This window comes from Pogoniulus pusillus, chromosome 27, assembly GCF_015220805.1.
Source record: "Pogoniulus pusillus isolate bPogPus1 chromosome 27, bPogPus1.pri, whole genome shotgun sequence".
Lineage (NCBI taxonomy): Eukaryota > Metazoa > Chordata > Aves > Piciformes > Lybiidae > Pogoniulus > Pogoniulus pusillus.
The window spans coordinates 13496167-13523914 of record NC_087290.1 but is presented as its reverse complement, the minus strand read 5'-3'; the positions used below and the strand labels follow the sequence as shown (position 1 = coordinate 13523914).

The window sequence follows — 27748 nt, the reverse complement described above, 5'->3', positions numbered from 1 at the left end:
TGATGGAGGTATCCCTGCCCATGGCAGGGGAGTGGAAACAGATGGTCTTTAAGGTCCCCTCCAACCCAACCCATTCTGTGATTCTATGAAGTCACAGAATCACAGAATCATTCAGGTTGGAAGAGACCTCCAAACTCATCCAGTCCAACCTAGCACCCAGCCCTATCCAATCAACCAGACCAGGGCACTAAGTGCCCCCGTCCAGGCTTTTCTTCAACACCTCCAGCCTTCCTCCTGAGTGAGATAGGGATCCAGGAGAATTTTTCACAGCTGCCTTTGCAGCCCCAGGACAGGCACAGGTAAGCAGATCTGAGACATCCCCAGCAAAGCAACAGGATCGAGTTTACAGAGCTTCCTGCTGCCCTTTTGGAAATACCTGCTGAGTAAGTGTGAAGATAAGACCAGGATTGCATTTCTCTGCCTCCTGATGCATGAAGGGCTTTTTTATTGCCCACACCTCAGAAACCCAGGCAGCATGGACACTTTGGCACAACCAGCTTCAGCAGAAGGCTCAGCTGCAAAATCAACCAGCACAGTTTATTAGCAAAGAAAAACTCATCTAAGTTTCCCCTGACTGTAATGAAAAAAAGTTTCATTTTATTTCCTGCTCCATCCTCTTCCCTTTTATTGTTCTTCTCACAGACTGACTTGCAGATTAAAGAATACTTTTCCAGGGCTATTTCTTCTATGCAGAACTCTCCTCCCTTGTCCTTCAACCCCAAATCAAACAGACCTTATATCTTGATGATCTTAAAGGTCTCTTCCAACCAAAACGATTCCATGAGTCTATAATCACAAAAAAAAAAGGCTGCACCTCCGTGGGGCTGCTCTCCCAGGGGACATAAAATCACAGACTGGGTTGGAAGGGACCTTAAAGACCATCCAGCTCAAACCCCCTGCCACGGGCAGAGACACTCCCACCAGCCCAGTTTGCTCCGGGCTTCATCCAGCCTGGCCTGGAACACCTCCAGGGAGGGGACATCCACAGCCTTCCTGGGCAACCTGCTCAAAAGGGGTTTAAAGCAATGTGTACACCTGGCACTCTGGGACAGGGTTTAGTGGGCATGGGAGTGTGGGTTGATAGTTGGACTTGATGACCTTGGAGGTCTTCTCCAGCCTTAGTCACAGACTCACAGGATCTTAAGGACAACTCACAGGGTTGGAAGGGACCTCAAAAGATCATCGAGTCCAAGCTCCATGCTAGAACAGGTCATAGAAGACCCCTGCAAGGCCTCACTGGTGCCTCTGAATGTTTTGTTGGCATCCTCCTGGCTCTAAACACTTCTTCTTTTTTGCTCCAAAGCCATGAGTGGATCATGCCTGTTAGAAAGGCTCCAAGAGACTCCTGAATGCTGGCAAACAGGCTCAGGACATGGAACAAATGCCAAAAGCAGGCACAGGGAGGATTTTGGTGGTGAGATGATGACAGGTCCACACATCAACTCCACAGAGCTGCCAAATGTCCTTCTCAGATATGGATATATTTATTTGTTGATTCTGCTTCTCTGACTCTTAACTACTCTGCACTACCCCAAGACACAACAGCTAAGCTGCAATCCTAGCAGAGCGTTCACAAGGAGAATTCCACCTCCGTAGCTCAGCCCCAACCAGCTCCCTTTGCTCTGTCTCACCACCAGCTTCTGGTATCACTCAAGGATATTAACTGGAACCTATTCCTGCCACACCAAAATGCTCCCCCAGCCACAGCAAAGGGCTCCCCAGACAAACCTTTCTGTCATCTTAATCCAGGCTCTAATAAGGATGAGGATATGTAGCTGCAGGGAACTCTGCTTTGTGTTCTGCATATGGACACCAGAAGACAGCAGAAGTGACATCTCCAAACCAAGCACCAACTCCTCATCCTGGATGTCCACCACAGAAAAGTGTTTCCACCCAGAGCTAAAAAGGGTGGTGGGCAAAAGTCAACCCAAATCACAGAATCACTTTGGTTGCAAAAGGTCTCTCAGATCACCCAGTCCAACCAGCAACCCAGCCCCCCCACAGCCACTAAACCATGCCCTCAGGTGCCACAGCCACACATCTCTTGAACACCTCCAGGGATGGTGACTTCACCACCTCCAATCCCTGACCACTCTTAGAGCAAAGAAATGTTTCTAGATCTCCAACCTAAACCTCCCCTGGTACAATTTCAGGTTATTTCCCTTTCTTCTATCAGCTGACACCAGGCAAAAGAGCCCAACCCCACCTGGCTCCAGCCTCCTTTCAGGGAGCTGCAGAGAGCAGCGAGGTCTCTTCTCCAGAATGAACACTGCCCTACTCCTGCTGGCCACACTCTTGCTGATCCAGGCCAGGATGCCATTGGCCTTCTTGGCCACCTGAGCACCCTGCTGGCTCACCTTCAGCTGCTGCTGCCAACCAGCACCCCCAGTGCCTTCTCTGCCAGGCAACTTTCCAGCTACTCTGCCCCAAGCCTGCAGTGCTGAACGTCAAGCTCCAGGCTTGGGCACAGAGGGAAAGCTGAGCTGGTGGTGCTGAGTGCTGTGGCTGTGACTGCAACAGAAATGAACACCCTCTAAAACAGGGCTTGGTGAGGGATAATTGGTATTATGGGAGAGGTACAGAGTTAATTCTGGAGTGTCTGCTGAAAACCTTCCATGATAAAGGACCGTGGTGAGCAGAGCATTCGGGCTGCAGCCAAGGCTTAAAATAGGAGAAGGGGTGGGGGGAGGAAGGGAAAAGAAAGATTACCTAGAAACAAGCAGTGAAAGGATTCACAAATTTCTAGCACTGCATTTTCAAGTGCTGGCTGCAAGCTGGGAAAAGGAGAAGCAAAGGATCTGTGCCACCCTCACGAGGCTGAGGCAAAAGTCTTCTCTACCATGTTTTGCTGCTGCTTTTGCTAACCCAGCTGGAGGCATCTCAAGAAATCAGCCCCTTCCATGAGCAAGGCTGTGGTGCTGATCCTGCAACTAAGCCCACAGCAAGCTAGAAGTGCCTGGATTTTCACCTTGCTGCTCAGCTGTAGGACACAGCCCCCTGCAACCCCTCCTTATTCTCCTGCTCTGCTCATTTCTGCCTGCAATCTTTCCCACTTCGCTCCTGTAAAATTCCCTTCATGCAGTAAAGTCAAAGCTCACACTGCAAGAAGGAAGAAAATAAAAGGATAGGGCCATAAAGAGTAGAGAGGAGGAAAGTGTGAGCAGGAAACCTGTCTCGGGTCAGAAGACAAACCAGGGTCAGAAGTCACAGACTGGTAGGGGCTGGAGAAGACCTCTGGGAGCAGACAAACTGCCCTGAGGGACAGACCTCATGCAGGACCCAGCACTTCCTCCTCCTCCCACAGGTACCTGGCCTTTTCCAGAACATTCTGCAACAACTGCCCTCATCCTTCCCTTCCTCCAGCCCTGCTCAGTGACAGCTCAAGAGACTCATTGGAGTCAAAACTCAAGGGCATATCCCATGATGGTTTTCTTTCCTGAGTGCTCACCATGGGCCTCCCAGGGCTTTCCCAGCACATGAACTCCAGAAGAACATGGGGAGTGGAGTAAGTATCTGACATCATTTACTCATTAGTGATCTCTGATACTTCACTATTAGGAAGGATCATTCTGGAATGTCATCAGGCAGCGCTTCCAGCTCACATCAAGCTCAGAGACAGCCTGTGTGAGGCTGGAGAGCTCTCCCTGGGAGGAGCTCTGCATGAACCCCAAGTGCCCGAAGCTGCTGTTCCTCTGCCTGCAGCCCTCCCAGCCCCAAGGATCACTCCCTTCTGTCATTAATTAGCTCTGGACTGACTCTCTCTCTCTCTAGCACATTTCTGCAGTGATTCACAGGACTGAGCTCTGGAGTTACTACGAACAGCTCCATCTCATTGCTGCCTACAACTACTTGAAGGGAGGTTGTAGCCAGGTGGGGTTGGTCTCTTCTCCCAGGCAACCAGCAACACAGTCTCAAGTTGTGTCAGGGATGGTCTAGGCTGGATGGTCTGGATGTTAGGAGGAAGTTCTTCCCAGGGAGAGTGACTGGCATTGGAATGGGCTGCCCAGGGAGGTGGTGGAGATGCTGTCTCTGGAGGTGTTCAAGCAAAGCCTGGATGAGGCACTTAGTGCCATGGTCTGGTTGATTGGACAGGGCTGGGTGCTAGGTTGGAGTGGATGAGCTTGGAGGTCTCTTCCAACCTGTTTGATTCTATGATCTTTCCAGCTCTGGTGCTGGTGCTCCCTGGTCCTGAACAAGCAATTTCAAGAGCCAGGCTTGTTTCATCACTCTAAAGCTCAAACTAAACCAGGAGGGTCAGAGTTTTAAAGCCACTGAATGACTTTGATCATCTCTTTTGGCAGCAGCTCTCCAAGACCTTTCCCTAGTCAGGCATGAGTGAAGTTTTTACCCTTCCCCCTCCTCACTGCAGGCACCTTCCCCCCACCTGCTTGTCACTGACCTCCTCTTGTTTGACACAGGATCTGCAGCCTTTCTAGATCTACAGATCAGGCCCCCAGGGAGACCATAAGGATCAAAACCACATCTGTCTGGAGTGTCAGAAATTCAAACCCAGCTCCTTCAGCTCCCCAGACTCCAATTAGGTGGCACCTTCCAAACCTTTCCTGGAGTCAGGCTGAAAGCTATGAAATGCTGCACGGTGGCAGCAGGAGGCTCTGTTCATGGGGGTGAATTAACCCAGGCCAAACCTGGAAAGCTCCCTGAGTGTGCTAAAGTAGAAATACAGATGAGCTCAAAGGAGATGAAAGGAAACCACATGAAAACGTGAGGCTGACTCCTGAAGACAGCATCCCCCACCACTGAGCAGCACTGACTCAGGCAGGGCTGGGTATGAAATGGAAACATTCATTTCTCCATCTCTGGCAGTGCATTTGTCCCACCCAAAAAGAAAGGAGCACTGAAGAGCCATGGGAAGCACAGAGATGGGACTAATGGACAACAGCAAACTGTCATCTGTCCAGAGCACCAATGCAGACAACCATGGCTGCAGAGATGCAGGAGCTCAGTTTTGCTTGTTCAAAACACAGGAAACCACCAACTCTTCTCCTGTGCTTCCACAAGCCCCTCAGGGGACACAAGGGCACACCTATGCATGCAGATGTCCCCACCTGTCCCTGCCACTGATGCCTCACAGCTCAGTAAGGGCTGCTGCTGGGAAATCAGAAGCAGTAGGAGAAAGCAGAGAGCCTGAAAGAGAACAGGAGAGCAAAGCACAGAACCACAGAGCAGCAGGGTTGGAAATCATCCAGTCCAACCACCAACCCAACACTAACCATGCCCCAGAGTGCTACCTTCAATGTTTTGTGTTAACACCTCCTTGGGCAGCCTGTTCCAGTGCCTGACCACCCTTGCAGAGAAGAAGCTGTTCTAGGATCCAGTCTCAGCCCCAGAGTGCTACCTTCAGTGTTTTAACACCTCCCTGGGCAGCCTGTTCCAGTGCCTGACCACCCCTGCAGAGAAGAAGCTGGTCTAGGATCCAGTCTCAGCCCCAGAGTGCTACCTTCAGTGTGTTAACACCTCCCTGGGCAGCCTGTTCCAGTGCCTGACCAGCCCTGCAGAGAAGAAGCTGGTCTAGGATCCAGTCTCAGCCAGGTGGATTCACCTCGGAAACAGCCAAACCAAAAAGCTGCGCCCAGACCCCCGCAGAGGTTACCTTTCCCTTGGCTCCTGTTTCACACACAGGACTCTGCTGTTCCACCATCTCCAAACCAGGAGCAGCACTTCAAAAGCCACCAGATTTGAAATCTAATCCAGTGGAGGATTCCATTAACCTGCTGACATCAGAGCTTCCTGCTCCCAGATTTTGCGGCTGCTTCCTCCCAACACATTTGAGCACCAAAAGTGAGCAGTCTTGTGCAGATCAGAAGGCTGCAGAAACTGCAGCGTTCAGATTGAAAAAAAGAAGAACTTAAAAAGCCCCAAGTGAACAGCCTGAAACTCTTGATAAATTGTGAAATTTGGCAGCACCCATCTGACAATGTTTATTTTCTCCCTCCCCGAAGTTGAACGTTAGATCGCAACAGTTTTCTTTGGCAGACACAGGTTCTGCACTGCCTTCCCCTTCTCCCTGACACACCATATGGACCCCTCTTAATGAAAGGGATCTCCAGAGGGATACTGAAGGAGCTCAGCACTGCTGCTCTGCAAGGCAGAGACTAAAAAACGACCGCTTTGGATTCGCAAGTCCTTAAAAGTGCAGTCGGTGAGCCCAGATTAGAAGAGCAAATGAAGCTTCAGGGATACCAAACACACACAGATGAAAGCAAAATCACTGCTGGGTTTACCCAACGCCTGCGAGGAGCAGGCTGTCAGAAGAGCCCACTGAAAGCAGAAGTGCCTGGGCTCTCCTCAGTGCAGAAAGTGGAACAAGACCAGCAGAAGTTCTTCCCCCCTGCTCTGCTGAGACTCCGCCTGAAGCCCTGCCCAGTTCTGAGGTCTCCAACACAAGAAGGACATGGAACTGCTGGAGCAGGACCAGAGGAGGCCACCAAGATGATCAGAGGCTGCAGCACGTCCCCATTGGCGACAGGCTGGGAGAGCTGGGGCTGTTCAGCCTGAAGAGAAGGCTCCAGGGAGACCTTAGAGCAGCCTTCCAGTGTTTGAAGGGGCTACAAGAAACCTGGGGAGGGACTTCTGACAAGGGCTGGGAGTGCCAGGATGAGAGACAATGGCTTTGAGCTGGGAGAGGGGAGATTGAGAGTGGGCATTAGGAAGAACAGACCCTGTCAGCTGTGACACTCATGGCTCTGGGAGTCCAGCGTGAGGGCAGGCAGAGCCTGCACACAGGGTGCCCTGCACCTGGCAGGATCTTGGACAGCCAAGATGCTTGCTGCCTCCTCCACAAACACCAACCCACCTGTGCCATGAAACCACAGCAGCTCTGAGCTCCAGTGCCACCAGCAGAGTCGTGCCCTGGCAGCAGTGTGGGGTGTCCAGCAGGGACAGAAGCCAAAGCCCAGGGCAGTTCAGCACAGCCTCCCTCCAGCTCCAGGGCTGCAGCTGCCTCCAGGAAGTGCACCCAGAGCTAGCAGGCCAAAGGAGTCTTTTTACAGCCTGACCAAATCACAGAATCAAACAGGTTGGAAGAAACCTCCAAGATCATCCAGTCCAAACTATCCAATCAAGATCATCCAGTCCAGCCCTAGTCAATCAACCAGACCATGGCACTAAGTGCCTCATACAGGCTTTGCTTGAACACCTCCAGGGACAGTGACTCCACCACCTCCCTGGGCAGCCCATTCCAATGCCAGTTACTCTCCCTGGGAAGAACTTCCTCCTAACATCCAGCCTAGACCCCCCCTGGCACAACTTGAGACTGTGTCCCCTTGTTCTGTTGCTGGCTGCCTGGGAGAAGAGCCCAACCCCACTTGGATACAGCTTCCCTTCAGGCTGTTGTAGACAGCAATGAGGCCACCCCTGAGCCTCCTCTTCTCCAGGCTAAACAACCCCAGCTCCCCCAGGCCCAGCCCCTCCCCTAGGATTCCTGTCACTTCCAGGAAACCTGCCACTAACCCAAACCAGCAGCAACAGGGCAGGAGTCAAACCTTCTAAGGAGCCAAGTGGTGTTACTCTGCAGCAAAGACCTGTCTCAAGCTGCCTTTAGTTCTGCATTTGCCTTCTCTCTCCTGGTCCTTGCCTGCTCCTGGAGCAAGAGGCAGGATGGACAGGCATGAGCTGGGAAAAAAATCATCTTGCAGAGTAATGTCAAGATCGATGTGTTGACCTAACAAGTAATGCCAGCTTTAGTGGTGTCTTAATGATGTGATCATTATCTTCTTACCTGAAGAGCAGCAGCAGCTAGCACGTGTGCCAGCAGGAAGGCTCAAGACTAGGCACTGCAAAAGCCCACAAATCCTTCCCCGCATCCACAGGGATATTCTCTGCCTTTGGTGTCTCGAAGGAAACAAAAAATGAGCTCAACATCCTCAGAGGGCTCAATTAACTGAGCGCAGCAGAAGAGACACCACTGCCACGGAAGAGTTGTCGTCTCCCTCAGGGTACTGGAGCTTTGCAGGCTTCTGGTCACCTGCACCAGTTTCCCAGATCTCCTTCAGCATGCCTGGAGGTGTCTGGGAAGATGAAGGGAGTGAGGAGGCAGCAGGCAAAGGGAAGATGCCAGTCTGGAGTCCTCTCCATCTGGATTTTATAAGCCAGGTGGATTTGCTCTGCCCTACCTCCCACGTCTCCAGGAAACACTCAGTATTTTAACATCTACCTTGCAAAGCTCCTGGTGCCTGCCTGCTGCACCCAAGATGGCCCAGAAGACTCACACCTCCCCAGTCCCTTGGCTCTGCAGTGGAACAGAGCCTCAGGTGCACTTTCAGGCTTTGAGCCTACCCTCACAAACCTTAGAGGCTAGTTTTGTGCCAGCCTCTGGGTGGAAAGGAGCATCCAGTTCCATTGCCCCTGCCAAGGGCAGGGACACCTTCCACTAGCCCAGGTTGCTCAAAGCCCCATCCAATCTGGCTCTGAATACTTCCAGGCTTGGAGCCACCACAACTTTTCTGGACAGCCTGTCCCAGTGCCTCACCACCCTCATGGGGAAGAATTTCTTCCTATGTCTCATCTAAATCCAGCTTCTTACAGTCTGAAGCCATCACTCCTCATCCTGTCACTCCCTGCCTTTGTACAGAGTCCCTCTCCAGCTCTCCTGCAGCCCCTTTCAAGTACTGGAGGGCTGCTCTAAGGTCTCCTGGGAGCTTTCTCTCCTCCGTGCTGAACGGCCCCAAGTCTCTCAGCCTGGCTTCACAGCAGAGGTGCTGCAGCCCCCAGGTCACCTTTCTGGCTTCCTCTGGAGCTGCTCTAACAGTAAGAAAATCCATTTTCCACAAGCTCTTGATGGCCACCAAAAGTAGCAGAGAGCAGTAACACAGAGCATGAGAGCAGACCCAGCAGTCAGCTTTCAGCCTGCTGTGGTTCACCTCTCTCCAGAGACAGCCCAAGAAGAGAAGCCACCGAGACAAAGCAAACAAACAGACTTTGAGACTGAAACAGGAGATTTTTGGTCTAACTCTACAAAACACCAGCTAGTGCGAGCCACCTCTTCCAGCTGCCTGCCTTGGGTCTCCCTGGACAAGGGCAGCTGCAGAGGACCCATCCCGGCGGCAGGCTGAACGCACAGCAGTGCCTGCCCTCCGCAGTGCCAGCCCCGGGTGTGCAGCCTGACCTCCCTCCTCCCTCTGCAGATACCATAGCAACATGAAATTAGCACACACACCACTGCTAAATGAGTCATTTACTGATTTCAGAAGAACCTGGCTTGCAATTTATCCTTCTATTATCTTCTAGACCCGTAGCTTAACTCCTTTTGTAAGAAGGCTGCAATCAAGCTAAATAACATTTGAAAATCTAATAAGCACAGGCAGGCTCCTGGCTGCGGGCTGAGGGATGTGCAGCCTGATTTGCCTGTCCTCGTGTTCACCACAGGTTGGTCCCTTCAGTCCCCAGGAATCAGAGAATCCTTTTTTGGGTTGGAAAAGATCTCTGAGATCACAGAATCACAAAATCTGGGGGCTGGAAGGGGCCTCGGAAGATCATCGAGTCCAACCATCAGCCCAATACCAACGTGGCCACTAAAGCACGTCCCAAAGGGCCATGGCCACACATTTCCTGAACACCTTCAGGGGTGGGGACTCCACCACCTCCCTGGGCAGCCTGTGCCAATCCCTGCCCACTCTTGCAGGAAGGAAATTTTTCCTGATCTCCAGCCTAACCCTCCCCTGGTGCAACGGGAGGTTGTTTGCTCTCATCTGCTCACTCCATACGCTGGAGAAGAGACCGAGCAGCCCTTCCCCTCCCTTGATGGGAGAGGTTTCTTTCTTCCCAGCTCTTCAGGCCCAGTCAGGAAAGCCCTGAGCAGCTTTCAGAAGTATCTCTGTATTCCATCTACAAACTGTCATTTTAAAACCTGCAGCCAGTGAAGGGCAGGGCAGGCAGCAGGGTACGCAGGGCTGCAATGACAGTCTGGGGATAAAAGAGATCTGCAAAGGCTTCTGCAACACTATCAAGGCTGCTTCTCCAGTGACTCAACCACACCTTGTCACTCATACTTGGTTTAAAAGATATTTATATAGACAGTAAGAGCAGAGATTTACTTTCAGACTTATTTACTTGGGTGGAAGAGGTGAGCTGCTTTCTCCCTGCTCCTCAGCAGAAGGCAGATCCATCTCCCCTCCATGCACTTCACAAGCTGCAGAGGAGTCTGAGAGGTGCTGTGGGCTGCAACTTCCCAGCCTTTCACACAGCAGCTTAGAGAACTGGATTCAGCATCCCCCTGAGACGCTGCTAACCAAACATGCCCTGAGAGGAGGACAGCTTCCCTCTGATTGCTTTGTTTTCCACTTCCTATTCCTACCGGAGAGCTGCTCCCGGGGTTTAAAAATGAAGAGCAGTGCAGCTATTAAAGCCAGAGCCCAGGGCTGCTGGAGGGGGGCAGATTTTACAAGGCAGATTCAGATACCTTCATAGGCAAGAGGATAGTAAAGGTTGGAAAAGACCTCCAAGAACCATTTTGGTTGAAAAACATCTCTAAGATCACAGAACCACAAAATATCAGAGATTGGAAGGGGCCTTGAATGGTCATCGAGTCCAGGTCTTAACTCAGCACCACCACAGCCATTAAACCCTACCCCAAACTGCCATGGCCACAGATTTCTTGAACATCTCCAGGGATGGGGACTCCACCAGCTCCCTGGGCAGCCTGTGCCAATCCCTGACCACTCTGGCAGCAAAGAAACATTTCCTAACACCCAACCTAAACCTCTCCTGGTGCAGCTTGAGGCTGTTTCCTCTCGTTCTATTTACTTTTCAGCACCTCTGCACCAGACAGTGCCCATAAACAGACACACAGAGAAGGAAATAAATGCATACAAAACTCAGCAAGAGCCCAAGCCTCAGCTGCTGGGAGCTGCCCTGGGAGCACCTTGCCCTGTTCTGCTTACCAAGAGCTGGGCTGCAAGAGCCAAACGCGTCAGGCTCCAGACCACCGGAATGGGAAGAAAAAAAACCCAGTTCTGTTTAAAATCTCCACTTCCTCTCACTGTTTATTGTTCCCCATCTCTGTTGCTGTCTCCAGCACAGCTGGACAATAGCAAACAAAAGCCTGTTAAACCCTGCTCTTAGCATTTTATTCCCCTAACAGCCATCACCTACACCAGAGCAGAGATAAAAGCGAGGAGTTTGACCCGGCTGTGCTGGCAGCGCAGCCGCTTCCCTGTCTTCTGAAGGACAGAAAAAGAATGTCAGGAGAGCAGATGGATTGGAAAGGAATTTGGAAAACAACAATAACAACAGCAGCAAAATGAAACCCAAGACCTAAAAGCTGTCTCTGTCCAAAAAAAAGCTCCCCACGCACACACCCGGTGGCACGGAGGGCATCGGCTGGCGCCAGGACCGGGGCTTAGGCTGTCAGAGCCACCCTGGTGCCAGCAGCAACAACACAGAGCAAGGAATTTGGTGTTGGAATGGGACCAGAGGACTCTCCACAGACATCTTTGGGCACTTCTGAACGTTAATCACACTGCCCCACACTTCTGCAATGCTGGTAGCTCACCCCGATGCTTTCTGGCTGGGAGACTGGCACTCAAACACTCCTCAGCTCTGCCAGCCCACCCTTAGCCCCCCAGCATCAGCCACTGCCCAGGAAGGTCCAGAAGCAGCTCCTTTAAGAAAGATTTCACATCTTCCTGAGACCAGCAAATGAACCTTACCTGAACTATCTTCCTAAGAGAAACAGGCAGGAGAACCCTCCCTGCCTCTGCCCAGCTCCCAGCCGCACCAAGGGCTCCTCTCACTCATGGTTTACCTCCCAGAGCAGCCTGGAGCCCACTGAGCCCCCACTCCCCAGTCACCAAGAGCTTGCACAAAGTCATCACTCTCCAGGATTTTCAAGCAAAATTCTCACCCACCGGTACCAAGCCACCTGCCTGCTGTCCAGAGGGGTACCAAGCCACCTGCCTGCTGTCCAGAGGGGTACCAGGCCACCTGCCTCCTGTCCAGAGGGGTACCAGGCCACCTGCCTCCTGTCCAGAGGGTCAGGTTTTGCTGCTGGCCTCAGGGAGTGTTTCACACAGCAGCAGCAGACAGCTCAACGGCTCAGCGGTTGGGACCAGGGTGCTGCTTCCCTGCCAAGCCTTCTCCACAACCTGGCCCACAGGGCATCCACCCGGCACAGGGACACGCCAGGTGGACAGCAATGTCTGGGGACACCCACTCACAGCCTGAGCACGGAGGTGGAGAGGGCTGAGGTCAAAGCCCTCAGCACTCTGCCAGGAAGTTTTCCATCTGTACTACGTAGCCGCAGAGGTTGAGCTCTCGGTGGGTTCCCCCGAATCAATAAGTGGCCTCAGACAATGCCCTGGAAGAGTCACTGCAGCTCCTCCACTGTCCAAAGGTTGCTGTGCACTTCAGTGAAACCAAAAGCAGAGGTCACAGAGCCATCAAGATTGGAAAAGGCCTCTAAGTTAATCATCCAGTCCAACCTCCACAGCAGAACACACATGAGAGCAGGACCTGCTGCTAGCCAGCAGTGCTCAGCACCACAGAGCCACAAGGCTCTGCAGCCACAGCACTCAGCTGCATCTGGCAGTTCACCACCAGCAGCAGCTGTAAATGAGGGGCTGCCTGTGGGCATCTGTGCCACGCAAAGACCACACTTACCCCTGCTGAGCACCCACCAAGCCACCCCAGCGTCTGCAGCACAGGCAGGTAGCAGCTCTCCTGCCCGCAGGAAGAACCTCAGAAAGCACTCAGACAGCAGAAAACAATTTAAATGAAACACACACCAGGAACAGCCCAGAGCAGGCTGTTACAGGAGAGAGACACAGCAGAATTTAAAGGAATTACTGCAAATTACTGCATGGGTTCAAGAAAGAAAAAAACAAACAACTAAATTACATAATGGAATTCTTTCATTTAAGAAGCTTCTTCACAAAAATCAATTTCTTGCTGCTTTGATTCAATTCAAGATGCTCCAGAACATCCCCATGCTGATCAAAACAAGATCTGGTGGTTTATAATCTTCAGAGATGCTGGGGATGGGGAAAGTGGAGGACACACCACAAGCCTGGGCAGCACTGAACAGGGAGCAGGTCAGAGCCTGACTCGTTCCACCCTGGTTCCACAGAGCATCTCCCTGCTGCCATCACTCCACCTGGCCCTGAATGCAGACGCAGCACACAGGGTGTGTTCGATCTGCCACCTCCAGCCTGGGAATCAGGCATCTATTAAGAACTCTGCTTCTTGCAGGGACAGCACCAGAGATGAAGAAGTGTCCTCATTAGAGGCTCTTTGCAGGCCCATGAAGTAACTTGCTGCACTATGTAATGGCCGAAGAGGAGATGCAAATCACAGCCTAGAGCTCCATGTGCTTCTGACTGGCAAACAATTCCAGCTTGCTTGACAACTCTTTGCTAAGATGAAGCTAAACTGCCCTTTTGTGCCAATTAAAGACTCACCAGAACAGCCTGAACCTCCTCCATTGTTTAATAGAAAAAGGCAAGAAACAATTTTGCCTCTCTTTTTAAAAACCCATAAACACCTTGCTGGGGATGCTTCTGACAGGGTGGCTTTGACTTCATTAATGGTCCAAACAGCAACCGTGATAAAAGAGAGCTGCTTCTTCTGGCAGGTCAGCAAAGGAGCCTCCAAACACCTCCTAACAGACAAAACTTTCCACTACCAGTGCTGCTACCCCACGAGCTGTCCCAAAATCACAGCAAGACAAAGCAGTCTGCACAGCTCAGCCCTTCCAGGCACTTGATGAAGGAGAATCTGCCAATAGTGCAGTGGGAGGTTTGAGTGGGATTTAGGTTTTTACTTATGACTCCTTTTCACAGAACTGTAAAGCTTGGAAAATGCCTCTAAGGTCATCCAGTCCAACCAGCAACCCAGCACCACCATGGCAAGCAAACCATGTCTCCAAAGTACCTTTCTTGAACACCACCAGGGATGGGCACTCCACCACCTCCCTGGGCAGCCTGTTCCAATCCCTGATCACTCTGGCAGCGAAGAACTGTTTTCCTTGTCTCCAACCTAACCCTCTCCTGGTGCAACTGGAGGCCATTCCCTCTTGTCCTACTGCTAGTTACTTGGAAGATTGATCCCCACCTCACTCCAGCCTTCCTTCAGTAAGCTGCAGAGAGCAATGAAGTCACCCCTCAGCCTCCTCTTCTCCAAGCTGAACACCCCTACCTCCCTCAGCTGCTCTGTTCTCCAGAACAACTGCTCACAGAAAAGTCTGGCACCTCTGAAACAATGATGAAATCATAACCAGAACAACCTTGGGAGAAAACAAACCCAAACCAAACCCAAACCCCATCCCAAGACCCAGTCTAGCACAACACACCACCAGCAGCAGACACCCTGCAGCGCTGCCTCCGCTCTTGGGTCCGTAGATGAAGCTCTGCCATACATGTGTCATGTCACAGCTCTGATGCTGGCCGTTTAGGCTTTTCTGCCACTTTCTATGTGGTTATTTCCATGCCCTTTCTTCTGCTAAACTGTTTCATTATGTTTGTCTGAAATATGGTCACAGTTTGCAAAAAACAAACCCCAGAACACAAACAAATCAACCCCCTCGAGATGTTCTTCTGGAGCAAGGGAGGAGCAAAGCAGCAGAAAGAAGCTGTCCAGCACCAAGCTCTTGGCAGATTTGCAATTCACAACCCAGAGGAGATTCTCCTCAGCCTTCCTTTAGTTCTTGTCCCACCTCAGACACTCCAGCTCTGCCCACAGGATTGTCTCCTGGCCATGGAGGTGGCTGCTCTGCAGCTGGCCATGGCTGAGGCAGCTTCCTCTCTCTGGGGCTATTGTGGAGCAGAGCCTGAGGTGCTCCAAGGGGAAAGATCAGTGCTGGGCTCCTCCCTGGAGCACCTGGCTTTGTTCGAGTGAGTAAGAGCAGCAAACAACATCTGGTGGATTAAATAAGGACTTCTTCAGCTCTTCCCCCTCCTCTGGCATGAGACGTCAGCAAAAGCAGCGCCTGCAGGCACTGCCTGGCTGTGTCGAGGGAGGACTGGAAGGGAAGCTGGAGCCAGCTCTTTCCCTGCCCAAAGGGAGGAAAAAGAAGAGGAAAACAGGTTTGCATGAGAAGGACACGGCTACCCATGAGATTCTGCTTTGATCTGGGCTCCCCTGAGCTAAAACAGTTGAAGAAACAAACAAACAGCCATCAGCCCTGACAAACCTCCCTTCCCCAACCCACTCAGGCCCCCGGAGCTCAGCCAGCTCCGCGGCTTCCCTCACCAAACCGCTCCAGCCCCAGCAGGAAGGCGACCAGCAGAGTCCTCTGTGCCAGCACAGCAGTTAGCAGAGCACAGGGACACTGCTCCCCTTCCAGGACTGCAAATCTGTAGCGGTTCTAAGGCATCACCTGCCCCACACACACAATGAATTCACCCAGACTGGACTCAGCTGGCTGGAAGTTAAAGAAAGAAGCTTTATACTTACAGCCTAGCACAATACAGTCACAGAATCAACCAGGTTGGAAGAGACCTCCAAGATCATCCACTCCAACCTAGCATCCAGCCCCAGTCAATCAACTAAACCATGGCACTAAGTGCCTCCTCCAGGCACGGTGACTCCACCACCTCCCTGGGCAGCCCATTCCAATGCCAATCACTCTCTCTGCCAACAACTTCCTCCTAACACCCAGCCTAGACTTCTCCTGGCACAGCTTGAGACTGTGTCTCCTTGTTCTGTTGCTGGTTACCTGGCAGAAGAGACCAACCCCACCTGGCTACAGCCTCCCTGCAGGTAGCTGTAGACAGCAATGAGGTCTGCCCTGAGCCTCTTCTGCAGGCTGCACACCCCCAGCTCCCTCAGTCTCTTCTCACAGGGCTGTGCTCCAGGCATCTCACCATCAATACATTTGTAAGCCTCACAGCACAGTTAGTGAAGAATTAGGCAGTGATAAGCATTTGTGACTTTGCTACAAGTACCTCAGTAGGAAGATTCTGGGCTGGAGTTGTCTCTCCTGCCTGTTTGTAGCATTTAGACACCAACAATTAGGCAAACATCTACAGAAAAGTGATCTCTTATTGTAATAGATACAGACAGACAGACAAATATTGTTTTCCTTGAAACAAAGGAGTTCTCCCTGGCCCCCAGACAGAAATGCCTCACCTCAGGCAATGCCTGGGTTCATGGGGTATTGTTTTGCTGACAATGATCTTTGCTTGTGTGTCAGTGGTTTCAAGCTGGACAGATCATAGAATCACAGAACGGTTTAGGTTGGAAGTGACCTCAAAGCTCATCCAGTTCTAATCCCCTGCCACAGGCAGGGACACCTCCCACTAGAACAGGTCGCTCAAGGCCTCGTCCAACCTGGCCTTGAGCACCTCCAAGAAGGGAGCATCCACAATCTCCCTGGGCAACCTGTGCCAGTGTCTCACCACCCTCATTGTCAAGAATTTCTTCCTAACATCCAGTTTGAATCTCCCCTCTGCCAGTTAAAACCCATTCCTCCTCATCCTGTCATTACAAGACCTTGCCAACAGTCCCTCACCAGCCCTCCTGCAGGTCCCCTTCAGATACTGGAAGGCCACTCCAAGGTCTCATATGCCACACAGAAGCTAACCAGAAGCATTTGTTTCTCAAATAAAAGCCTCAACTTGGAACAGGCAACATGAAAAATAGTTTTAAAAGAAAGGGAAAGGAAAAAAAAGGAGGGAGAAAAAAGAATAATGCTTTCTTGGTCATGCAAGTCAAACACTGAGAAAGCAATGAAATGTGAGTGCAGAAGTCAGCACTGGAAAGGACATCTCAGAGTCCTTCACTGTCTTAAGCAACAGCCTAAGCTATTCCTTTCACTTACTGATAGTTTGAGTTCCAACCTCCAGGCTCAATCTATTAATCTTACTTCCTTTGGTTCTCTCTTGCCTCTGCTCCTTGGTCAATTCCTCCTCTGCACCAACCCTTCCCTTTGTGCATCAGAAATACCTGGGCAGAGCCTGTTCCCCTCGTTACTCCAATCCCCCCCACATGCTTCTCCTAGAGCTATGTCTTTCTATTACTGAGTCCCTTACACTGCTTTATTCCACCAATTTATCACACTTTACTATTTCAGTCTTTGCTGTCATTTCTAGCTGCTCCCTGAAGATGGTTGGATCCTCCTCTGCAACAAGGATGCTCTGCAGCTTCCAGACACCAGATCCACCTGCACTGGTACCCTGCCAGTGACCCAGCAAGTGTCACAACAACAGATACTGCCTGTCCCCACGTTGCCAACAACACTGCTTTTAGTGAAGTGCATTGAGATTTTTGTGTCATAAAGTAGGAGTTTGGCTTTGGACCATCCTCCTCCTCAGGAAGTTTGCAGCACGAGCGCTGCTCCCCGGCAGTGCTGCCTGAGCTGGAAAGCAAAACCCAACAGTGAAATGTGAATGAAATGCAAAATGTAAACAAACAGGCTTCCCTGACATCAAATGAAATGATCCAGGTTTTGGATGGAATCCAAACTTAATAGCACAGAAGGAAGTGAAGGTTCAACTCATGGATTTGTAACCTCAAGTGCCTGTTTCATTTTCAAGAGCAGCTGCTGGCTCCATCTCTGCCTGCTGCACTTGCACACAACCCCCAGCAGCCTCAAGAGCCTCCTGCATTTAAATAAAAGTCAGACAGAGCCCACTACCAGGAGAACAAAAATAACCTTCCCAGTCCTCACCTCTCCTCAAGCAGGGGAACACCCCAGGGGCATTTGCACCCTGCTCACCACTGCCCGCATCGCCCTTGCAGTGTGTTTTGGCCACTGACTGGTGATGGGGATGCAGGCAGCAGCCCCCAGCTGAGGCAGCTACCACCCAAGAGAGACAAGAGCAGAAGAGAAGCAGCCATGGTGATGGCTCCCTGTGGGTGTGAGGCTCCTCACTACAGCCTTCTTCAGGCTCAGAGGCTATTAGCTCCCCAAGTCTGCCTCCACAGAGGGATTCACTGAATCAACCAGGTTGGAAAAGATCTCTGAGATCATTGAGTCCAACTTATCACCTAACACCTTCTAATTAACTAACCCATGGCACTAAGTGCCTCATCCAGCCTCCTCTTAAACACCTCCAGAGGTGGTGACTCCACCACCTCCCTGGGCAGCCCATTCCAACTCTTTCTGTGAAGATTTTCTTCTTAATGTCCAGCCTAAACCTGCCCTGGCACAGCTTGAGGCTGTGTCCTCTTGTTCTGTCCCTGGGTGCCTGGGAGAAGAGACCAACCCCACCTGGCTACAACCTCCTTTCAGGCTGTAGCATCACTGAATGACCTCAGAGGTCTCTTCCAACCAAAACATTTCCATGATTCTGAGTCAAACAGCTCTGAAACTGCCAGCTGCTCCTGCCAGCCCAGGCTGTGGAGCATCTGCCACCCCTGCTCCAGAACAGCAGCACCCTGGGCAACACTCTCACCTGCCTTCCAGCCCCTTCCACTCATCAAAAGCCAGAGAGAGAGAGAGAGAAGCACCATCAGGCTGCAGAGCCCAGGCAGTGCCTTAACCCCTTCTGACCCTCTTTTGGGACCATGGGTACACAGAACACCACATAGGGAAATATGCTCCAAACCAGGTCATCTGCTCTGTCCCCTCACTGTTTGCAGCTAAGTATAATGGAAAAAATTGACTGTTTGCTTGGTGCAATAGGGCATGACTCTGTTTACACAGAAATAATAGCTAAACAGTGATGGATTCTAAATCTCCATTACAGTGAAAGATTTGAAGGAGTAAAGCAGTTAGAAAAATAATTGGTTTTCTTGTTTAGCTTTAAAAAGCCTTTTACACACTGCCAAATTGAGAAGACTTCTCACTTTAGTTTGTGGGTTTTCTTCCCTTTTGGGGGGTGGGGTTTACATTAACAAAGGGAATAAAACCAAGCCCAGGCTATTTAGGGAAAGAGGAAAGTCTTTGACCTTCACTGTTAATCCAGAAGGTCAAGGGTTGGGAAGCCCCAGACATGCAAGAGGCACAGCCTCGTCCTAGGTGTGCAAGGCACAAGATGCTAAACACAGCTGAGCACTGAGCTTTGGAGGTTTGCTGCTCTGGGAAAAGAGAAGGGATTTAACTGGAACACTCTCAGCGAAGCACCGAACCTGCCCAGGGAAACAACCTGCCCTGTACTCTGCACTGCTTAGACCACACCTTGAGTACTGTGTTCAGTCCTGGGCCCCCCAGTTTAGGAGGGACATTGAGATGCTTGAGCGTGTCCAGAGAAGGGCGACGAGGCTGGGGAGAGGCCTTGAGCACAGCCCTACAAGGAGAGGCTGAGGGAGCTGGGATTGGTTAGCCTGGAGAAGAGGAGGCTCAGGGGTGACCTTATTGCTGCCTACAACTACCTGAGGGGTGGTTGTGGCCAGGAGGAGGTTGCTCTCTTCTCTCAGGTGGCCAGCACCAGAATGAGAGGACACAGCCTCAGGCTGTGCCAGGGGAGATTTAGGCTCGAGGTGAGGAGAAAGTTCTTCCCTGAGAGAGTCATTGGACACTGGAATGGGCTGCCCGGGGAGGTGGTGGAGTCGCCGTCCCTGGGGCTGTTCAAGGCAGGATTGGACGTGGCACTTGGTGCCATGGTCTGGCCTTGAGCTCTGTGGTAAAGGGCTGGACTTGATGATCTGTGAGGTCTCTTCCAGCCTTGGTGATACTGTGAAGAGTCTCTGTCCTGGTGGAAAAAACACAGTCAAAACCTTAGAGGACAGAAAACTTAAGACAGGTCCAGCTTCAAAATGAAGCTCTCCTTTCATTCTCCAGCCAGGCTGGAGAAGCAGCAGCGACTCAGTGGGAAGTGCAGGAACACCGATGCTGAGCAGCCCCCCGGCGCCTGCCTGCCCCGCAGAACGGGCACAGCCCGAGGAGCTCAGAGCCCTCCAGGATGCTGCTGAACATTTCAAACGCTAGACCCAGGGGCTTTGCGTTTCCCCACTCCTAGCTCCTCTGAGGCAGCTCTTTCCGCTATTTATCAGCTCGGTGCTGGAGGAGGAGGTGGTGGCACCCACGGAGCCGGACGGGGCCGCAGCTGCCGCTGACATTTGCGGCATCTCCATGCGGCGCCTCTGAGCCCCGAAGCGCTCAGCTCTGAAGTCCTGCTCCCGGGCGAGAGTGGCCGGGGGGGGGGGTCCTCACACCGCTTTAGGTCACATTTACACACAAAAGAGCAGCTGCTGAGCAGCCTTTACGCTGCCAGCCACTGAGCGGCGAGCCCGGTGGGCGCAGGAGCAGCGGACGCACAGCACCTATTGAGGCCCCATTAATGTTTCAGGACTCCTCAAGCTTTGGCCTTTACAAAACGCAGCAGGAGCAGGGAAGGAGAGAAAGAGACTGCGGCCAGGGGGAGAGTCTGCCCCCAGCAACCCTCTTGCCATCAAGCAGCTTGTGTCAGAAGAGAGCAACGAACAGCAGCTGATCCGAGCTCCTCCCGTCCTTAATTGGAGGGGAAAACGCTGGGGGGTGGAAGCAGCCCCCGGCAGGGCTGGGCTCCCGGGCAGCCCACGCACAGCACGGGGAGAAGCTTCTCCCTGCGGCACAATTTCTGGGCATGTATTCCAGTTGTAAAGCGTTAGGTGCCAGTTCCCCGAGTCAGCCTCACGATTCCACAGCCCTGGCTGCCTAACGGACTCTGAGCAACCTCTGCTGCCTGGCAGCCGAGCAAACGTTATCCCACAACGTCTGCAGGAGGCTCCAGCCACTGCCTCCCCTTGCTGGGTACCGAGGGCAGGCAGCACAAGGCAGCTCAGGGCGGCAGCAGCGCTGGGGAGGCAGTGAGGATCCACAGCAGCTGGCTCTGAAGGGATGTGAGCAGCCCAAGGCACCACCCCAACAGAAGGTGGCACAGTGCACAGCTCTGCCTTCTGCAGCCTCCTGCTCTCCAGTCACAGAAGCACAGAACAGGCTGGGCTGGAAGCTACCCTCAAAGGTCATCCAGTCCAACCCCCTGTAGTGAGCAGAGACAGCCTCAGCTGGAGCAGGTTACTCAGAGCCCCATAATAAAGTCTGACCTTCAGTGTCAGTAGGGATGGGGCCTCCACCACCTCCCCAGGCAACCTATTCCACTGCTCCACCACACTCAGAGTAAAGAACTTCTTCCTTACTGAGGGCCTGGGGAAAAAAAAAAACACCACGGTTTCTTTGCAGTGTGGAGAAAGAGGTCTGGAGAGGCACTGACCTCTTGTCCCCGTGGTCACCCTGTTTTGCTCAAAAGTGGGAATATTTTTCTTTGCAGGTTCCTTGCACTGGAGGCATCGTGGTGCTGATGGCTTAACTTGTTCATGAACCAGCCTGAGCAGATGGCACTTACAGACCCTGCAGCCTGGGGGGCACTTGTACCCAGGACCCGGTGCTGGGACAAGGTTTTGCAGGGGCCAAAAGGTGACACTGGTGCAGGGAAGTAGGGTGGCTCCTCAGAGCTGGCTGCCAGCAGCCCCCAACCCCTGCTGTTCCCCGTGCTGAGCTGCCAGCTCACTGAGCTGCACCTCACAGCCATAACTTACAGCCCAGTGAATCACAGCAAACCAACATCAGCTTCATCTGAATGTTCCTGGCTGTGGATTGCAGCACTTAGGCAGCTCAAGGTCGTGCTGGGAAGAAGTAGACCATGGCCATCAAAGCAGCTCAAAGCTACAGGACATCCTTCCCTTCACCTCCGAGGCCAAGTTTGGTCAAAAGGTCCCCAAAGTTTTCACTGGGGCTGCTTTTTAGCGAAGTTTAAGAACTGCTACAGCAAAACAAGTCACACCATGCAGGATAGAGAGCAGTTCAGCAGTGACCTTGGCTAGCTCAAAGGCCTGTGGCTCAGGAGGGAGCACAAAGCTCCAATATCCTATCTCCAGCCCTATGAAAATTCAGATTAGACTTCTAAAGCACCTGAGGATTTTTCCAGCTGTCCCTGGGGCAATCCCATAGCATGCATCTTCCCAATACCTTGTGTTTAAATAAAAGCAAATATTCCTTCTGGATTCCTTTATGAATTCCTGCACACAACCTTAAGGAAATAAATGTCTCATTCCAAAAGCCACCCCCAGGGCTCGACCTCTCCTGCCTGCTTTGCCCGCTCTGTGCATTTCACTGCCTCTGAAAACACCATCAGGTGAGTCAGGCCAGGGGTCCACCTTCTGCAGCAAGTTCTCCTGGCTTCACAGAAGGACACAGACACCCAAAGCTGGAAAAAATCAGGGCAGCAAGAAGCTCCCTGATTTGTTCTTGCCCAAACAGCACAGCCGAATGCTTCCTGAGCACAAGCCCTACAAGGAGAGGCTGAGGGAGCTGGGGGTGTGCAGCCTGGAGAAGAGGAGGCTCAGGGCAGACCTCATTGCTCTCTACAACTACCTGAAGGGAGGCTGTAGCCAGCTGCGGTTAGTCTCCTCTCCCAGGCACCCAGTGACAGAAGAAGGGGACACAGCCTCAAGTTGTGCCAGGGGAGGTCTAGGCTGGATGTTAGGAGGAAGTTCTTGGCAGAGGGAGTGATTGGCATTGGAATGGGCTGCCCAGGGAGGTGGAGTCACCAACCCTGGATATGTTTAAAAGTCGTTTGGATGTGGTGCATAGAGATATGGTTTAGGGTGCACCTTGTAGAGTTGGGTTGTTGGTTTGACTTTGTGATCCTGAGGGTCTTTTCCAACCTAAATGTTCCTGTGATTCCTGTGTCAGGGAGATGGTGGAGTCTCCAACCCTGGATATGTTTAAAAGGAGGCTGAACGAGGCCCTCAGTGCCATGGGTTGGTTAATTAGAATAGTGAGGTGATAGGTTGGACTCAATGATCTCAGAGGTCTTTTCCAACCTGGTCAATTCTGTGATTCTGAGGAGCACAGGGCAGAGGACAGGCAGCTCGCCCTGCTGCAAGCTCCTACCACGTTTTATAACCAGCATCTAAAGCCACGGGGGGGGGAGGGGGGGGGGGAAGGAAAAAAATTAGGCTTCTCATGTTAATGCTGTCAGATTTACCTTCCCTGTTAACAGAACATCTCCGTGCTTAGGAAGAGGCAGAGCCACACAACCACAATCAACACTTGCACAACATCCACTTGACTCTGCGAATACCCCAACCCCGCTCCTGTGAGCAGCTTAGAGGAATTACAAAGGCTGAGCTCGCGAGGAGAGAAGGGATTACTGAGGGCCACAGTTCGTCCTCCTCCTGCATAAACAAAGTATGACCTTGATTAAATTAATAATCAAACTTAAGGCTCCCATTAAAGAGCTGCCAGAGAGCGCGGCGGGGCAGGGAGATAACCACCAGCCTGGCCGGACAGACGGACACCCGCGGGCTCCTCCTCTCCAGAAAGCCTTCAACCACTGCTTTGCTGGATTAATTTTTAATAACTCAGCACTTCGTTTTTATGTACTTATTAAAATTTAAGAGAGCCAGTCGCTGACCCCTGTAATTTCTCAATTGTTTGAGGCGTGCAGGCCGGGTTGGCTAATTAGGCTTCGGCAGCTGCCGGAGACGACCTTGCCACCAGTGGGGAGAGGGATGCAAAGCTACCGCCTGACGAAGCTCTCCTCCTCCCTACCCCCTTATCATTTTAAACAAGTTCATCAGTTAATTATACAGAATAATTCAGAGGGTTATTTGGCAAAACAAACCCTCTCCACAGTCTAACACGCGACGGCCACGGCTTTGCGTCTTTGGGCTGCTGGCAAACGCCACCAGTCCCAGGGAACAGCCTGTGCTCACCTGCTGGCCTCCTGCCACACAGCTGGGGCAGCACTGAGGGCTCAAAGATTGTTGCACTGGCTTGGAAGGGATCCTCAAAGTCATCTTGTCCAACCCCCGCTGCAGGCAGCAGAGATGCCTCCCACTAGATGAGGTTGCTCAGGGACACAGCAACAGCTACTGTGATTGCTAATGTTCCTGGGAGAGGTAAAGACACCTTTGAATCTGCAAAGAGCACCCAGAAAGATGCTCTGAACACAAGAGGAGTTAGAAGAGGCAGTTTCAGGTACTTGAGTCAATGCAGGAGCACCAAGTGATGCCCAGAACCTGGCACCAAATCACTGCAGTTACATCAAAGTTTCCTGTTATCCACAAATGAGCCACATACAACCTAAAAATCCCCCACCAAGAGCTTGAAAGTGATGGTTTCCAAAGCAATTAACAGCCAAGTATTAAGCAAGCTAGCTCTGGGGACCAGCCGTGTGGGAAAACACTGGGAGAAGGCAGACAGCTCCTGTAACCATGTGGGAAAACGCTGGGAGAAGGCAGAAAGCTCCTGCAACCATGTGGGAAAACGCTGGGAGAAGGCAGAAAGCTCCTGCTCCTGTCTAGGGACATGTTCCTCACCAGCACAAGCTGCAGCCTCTACCAACTACACCTGGTGGAAATGGGCACAGAACAGCTAGAGGGCAGTTGGACTGGGAGCCTGAACAGAGCACGGCACTGACAACACCGAGCACATCCCTGCACACTGCCTGGCACCAGCATTTCACAGCAGAACTTGCACTGCAGCAAGGACACAGCAGGAGTCGCTGAGGGACCTGGGGCTGTTGAGCTGCTGGGCCCCTCAATTCAAGAGAGATTTTGAGGTACTTGAATGTGTCCAGAGAAGGGCAGCAAGGCTGGTGAGGGGGCTGGAGCACAGCCCTGTGAGGAGAGGCTGAGGGAGCTGGGGGTGTGCAGCCTGCAGAAGAGGAGGTTCAGGGCAAAGCTCATTGCTCTCTACAACTGCCTGAAGGGAGGCTGTAGCCAGGTGGGGTTGGGCTCTTCTCCCAGACAACCAGCAACAGAACAAGGGGACACAGCCTCAAGTTGTGCCAGGAGAGGTCTAGGCTGGGTGTTAGGAGGAAGTTGTTGGCAGAGAGAGTGATTGGCATTGGAATGGGCTGCCCAGGAAGGTGGTGGAGTTGCCATGCCTGGAGGTGTTCAAGCAAAGCCTGGATGGGGCACTTAGTGCCATGGTCTATTTGATTGGCTAGGGCTGGGTGCTAGGTTGGAGTGGATGAGCTTGGAGGTCTCTTCCAACCTCATTGATTCTATGAACATCCTGAGACAAGCCAGTCCGTGCCTGGGATGAGCCAGACCATCCCCCTGGGATGGGCCTCTGTCCCTATGGTTTTAAGGGGGATCTAGGATCCCTCAAACTATCACAGGGGGTGCTGGAGGCCTGGAGAGGTTGTGGAGTCTCCTTCTCTGGAGAGATCCAAACCCACTTGGGCCAGAGTGATCCTGGGCAACCTGCTCTGGGTGACCCTGCCTGAGCCGGGGGGTTGGACTGAATGATCTTCAGAGGTCCCTTTTGACCTGCATCAGTCTGTGACTCTGCCTCTGCTCCCTGGTATCTGTGCACTTAGGAGCTAAACGCATTTAAAAGCTGAGAAGACCAAAAGAGAACTTACCAGACAAGGGCTGCAATCAGCAGTCCAAACAATCGACTTTGAAGTTTTCCATTAAATCAAAGAGAACAAAACCCACCGAGGGCATGGAGCTGCTGCAAAGCACAGCTCAGCTGCAGGCAGCAGTGTTTATAAACACACAGAAGCACTGCGCAGGCCTTCGGGGCTGTTTCCACCCAAAATAGCAGTTGTCACCAGAGACACCACAGCCCAGCATCACAAGCTGCTACACACTGCCATTAAAAAAATTCAGATGGATTTGCTCTTAGTCCACACCACCTGCACCTGCAGGGACAGGCCAGGGTGCAGTGCCACAGCCACACATCAGGCTGTGACCAAGAGCCCTCTCCGCAGCCTGCCCTGAGTTCAGCCCGGTGGAGCCAGTGGCCTTCCCTGTGCTGGTTTTTTCCCTTGGAGCTGTGCACTAGCAGATGTTCTTTTTCCTTTTTCTCCTCTCTTTTTTTTTCTTTTGTTCCAGGGGTGGCAATAAAGCAGAACTAAGCACTTGCAGCAGCCCTGCTCAGCTCAGCGCCGCCCGAGCTCGGCACGTGTGCGCTGCTCAGAGCCGCAGCCTCCACATCTGGCACCCGTCAGCTCCTCTCTGTTTGTGCCTGAACAAATGGGTGCAGATTTTATTGTCTTTTCTCAAATGGGCCTTGTTTAAAAGATTACATCCTTCAGGAGGGTGCATTCTTCTGCCCCTCACTGTCCTGCATACAAACACACAGGCAGAAATCCCCTCGCTCCTCACAGCCACTGCAGGACACGGCAGGAGTAGAGGTGTCTTCAAAGTGCCCAAGTGCTGCTGGTGGTAGGGACCCAGGCACTGCTTCCCAGGTGAGCACAGACCAGCTCTGTACCTCCACACACCTGAGACAACAAATGAGCCAATCTGCCAGGTCCCCACCATGTCCTCAGCAGAAGCTAGATCTAAGTCACATCTCCTGAGATGCTGAGCACACAGCGCCAAGGCTACCTACGGTCCTGGGGTCCCTTGATAACTTACGGATCTGTGATGTGCACTTAAATGTTGGGGTGCTGAAGGTAAGAGTGAAGTTGTGTGAAGCATGGGGGGGAGAGGGGAGGCGAGGTGAATTGTTTTGTTGCAGCTGAAGTGGTCAATTCTCTTCAAAACAAGTATTGGCTGCTTTATCTCCCACCGTTAGGAGAAGCTGCAGGTGTGCTGCAGAAACCCTTCTGACCTCTCTTGGCCACTTCTCCTCTTTTTTCCACAAAGGTGTGGCACGGGGCCCTCAGTTATTCCCTCTCTGCTCAGCCCATGCCTTCTTCAGGTGCAAGCCTGTGGCTGCTGAGGGAAATCTCCAGCCCTTGCCATTCCCCTACAGCAGAGCAGAAGATGCCACACGGATTGCTGACCATTTGCTGGCTTCACACAGAGATTCCTCTCCTTGCTTGCCATGGAGACCACTTGGCCCCAGAGCAGCTGCTGGAATACTCTTCTTGACCACAGGACAGTCACTGGTCTGGAATTGTTAACCATTTTCCAGGAACCAGCCAAGGGCAGCACTGTTGCTGCTTCAGCACAGGTTGAGCTGATGGATTGCAGTTGCAGGAGGAAGGAATTTCTCGCAGAGACACAGGGACCACACACATCAAACCCCCCAGGCAAGGAGAGCAGAGAGCAGCACACCGCAGCCCCAGGGCGCAGGGCTGACCAGCTCAGCAAACCTAACCTGAGGCTTTGCTGTAAAGCCAAGCTGTGAACTCTAACCTTTAGAGACCTCCAGGTGCAACCCTAGTGACAGCATGAGCTGGAGCAAAGCCCTGAGCAAAGACTGAACTACCCTTGTGCAGCTTCACATCCCACACCAAGTCACTGCCCCCACATAGTAACTTCTGCTGCTGGCAGGAGGACACAGCTCCAGTGGTGCTGCCCAAGCCACTGCTGCAGGCTCCACAGCTACCTGCGTGTACTCTGTGTAACCTGCAGCTGAAGTGGCTGTTAAAGAGGAGATGAGAGAAGAACAGAATCAGTCTCCTTTTGAAAATGCAGCTGTGAACTCCAGAGGCTGAGGTTTATGCTCAAAGCAAATGAGGCTGATCCCAGAGCAGCAAGAGCAGCTCCTCCATCACACACAGCAGGCAGCACTGACCCCACAGCTCCGTGCCCTGATCTTGTCCCACCTTACAGTAGCCAGAGGAGAGGTGTAGCCAGGGCAAAGCTCCTCTCCAGGAGCTGGGTATATTCCAGCAGGGATGGCAGAGAGAGTGTGCGTGGCCCTGGTCACCTCTGCTGTCACTCAGCGCCATCGGTGCTGTCAGAGGAAAGGCTCAGGTTGCAGTGAGGCTCTGACTGCTGACAAATGAGGCAAAATGCAAGCTACAAGATAAGCAAAAAGCACCTAAAGGCACTTAAATCCAGTCCCCAACAACTGGCTGAGTGACAGTGCAGCACAGGGCAGAGAGTGAGGCACATCGGACTGCTGGGTGCAGACACAGGACTTAAGCACACCAAACGTAACTGGAATTCAAACACGGCT

The 27748-nt window shown here is 52.2% G+C and overlaps 1 protein-coding gene across 20 annotated transcripts in view; it reads right to left on the bottom strand.

Moving 5' to 3' along the window:
• Positions 1–27748, bottom strand: part of MSI2 (musashi RNA binding protein 2) — a 254837-nt gene that overhangs the window by 110145 nt on the left and 116944 nt on the right. The window lies entirely within an intron of this gene.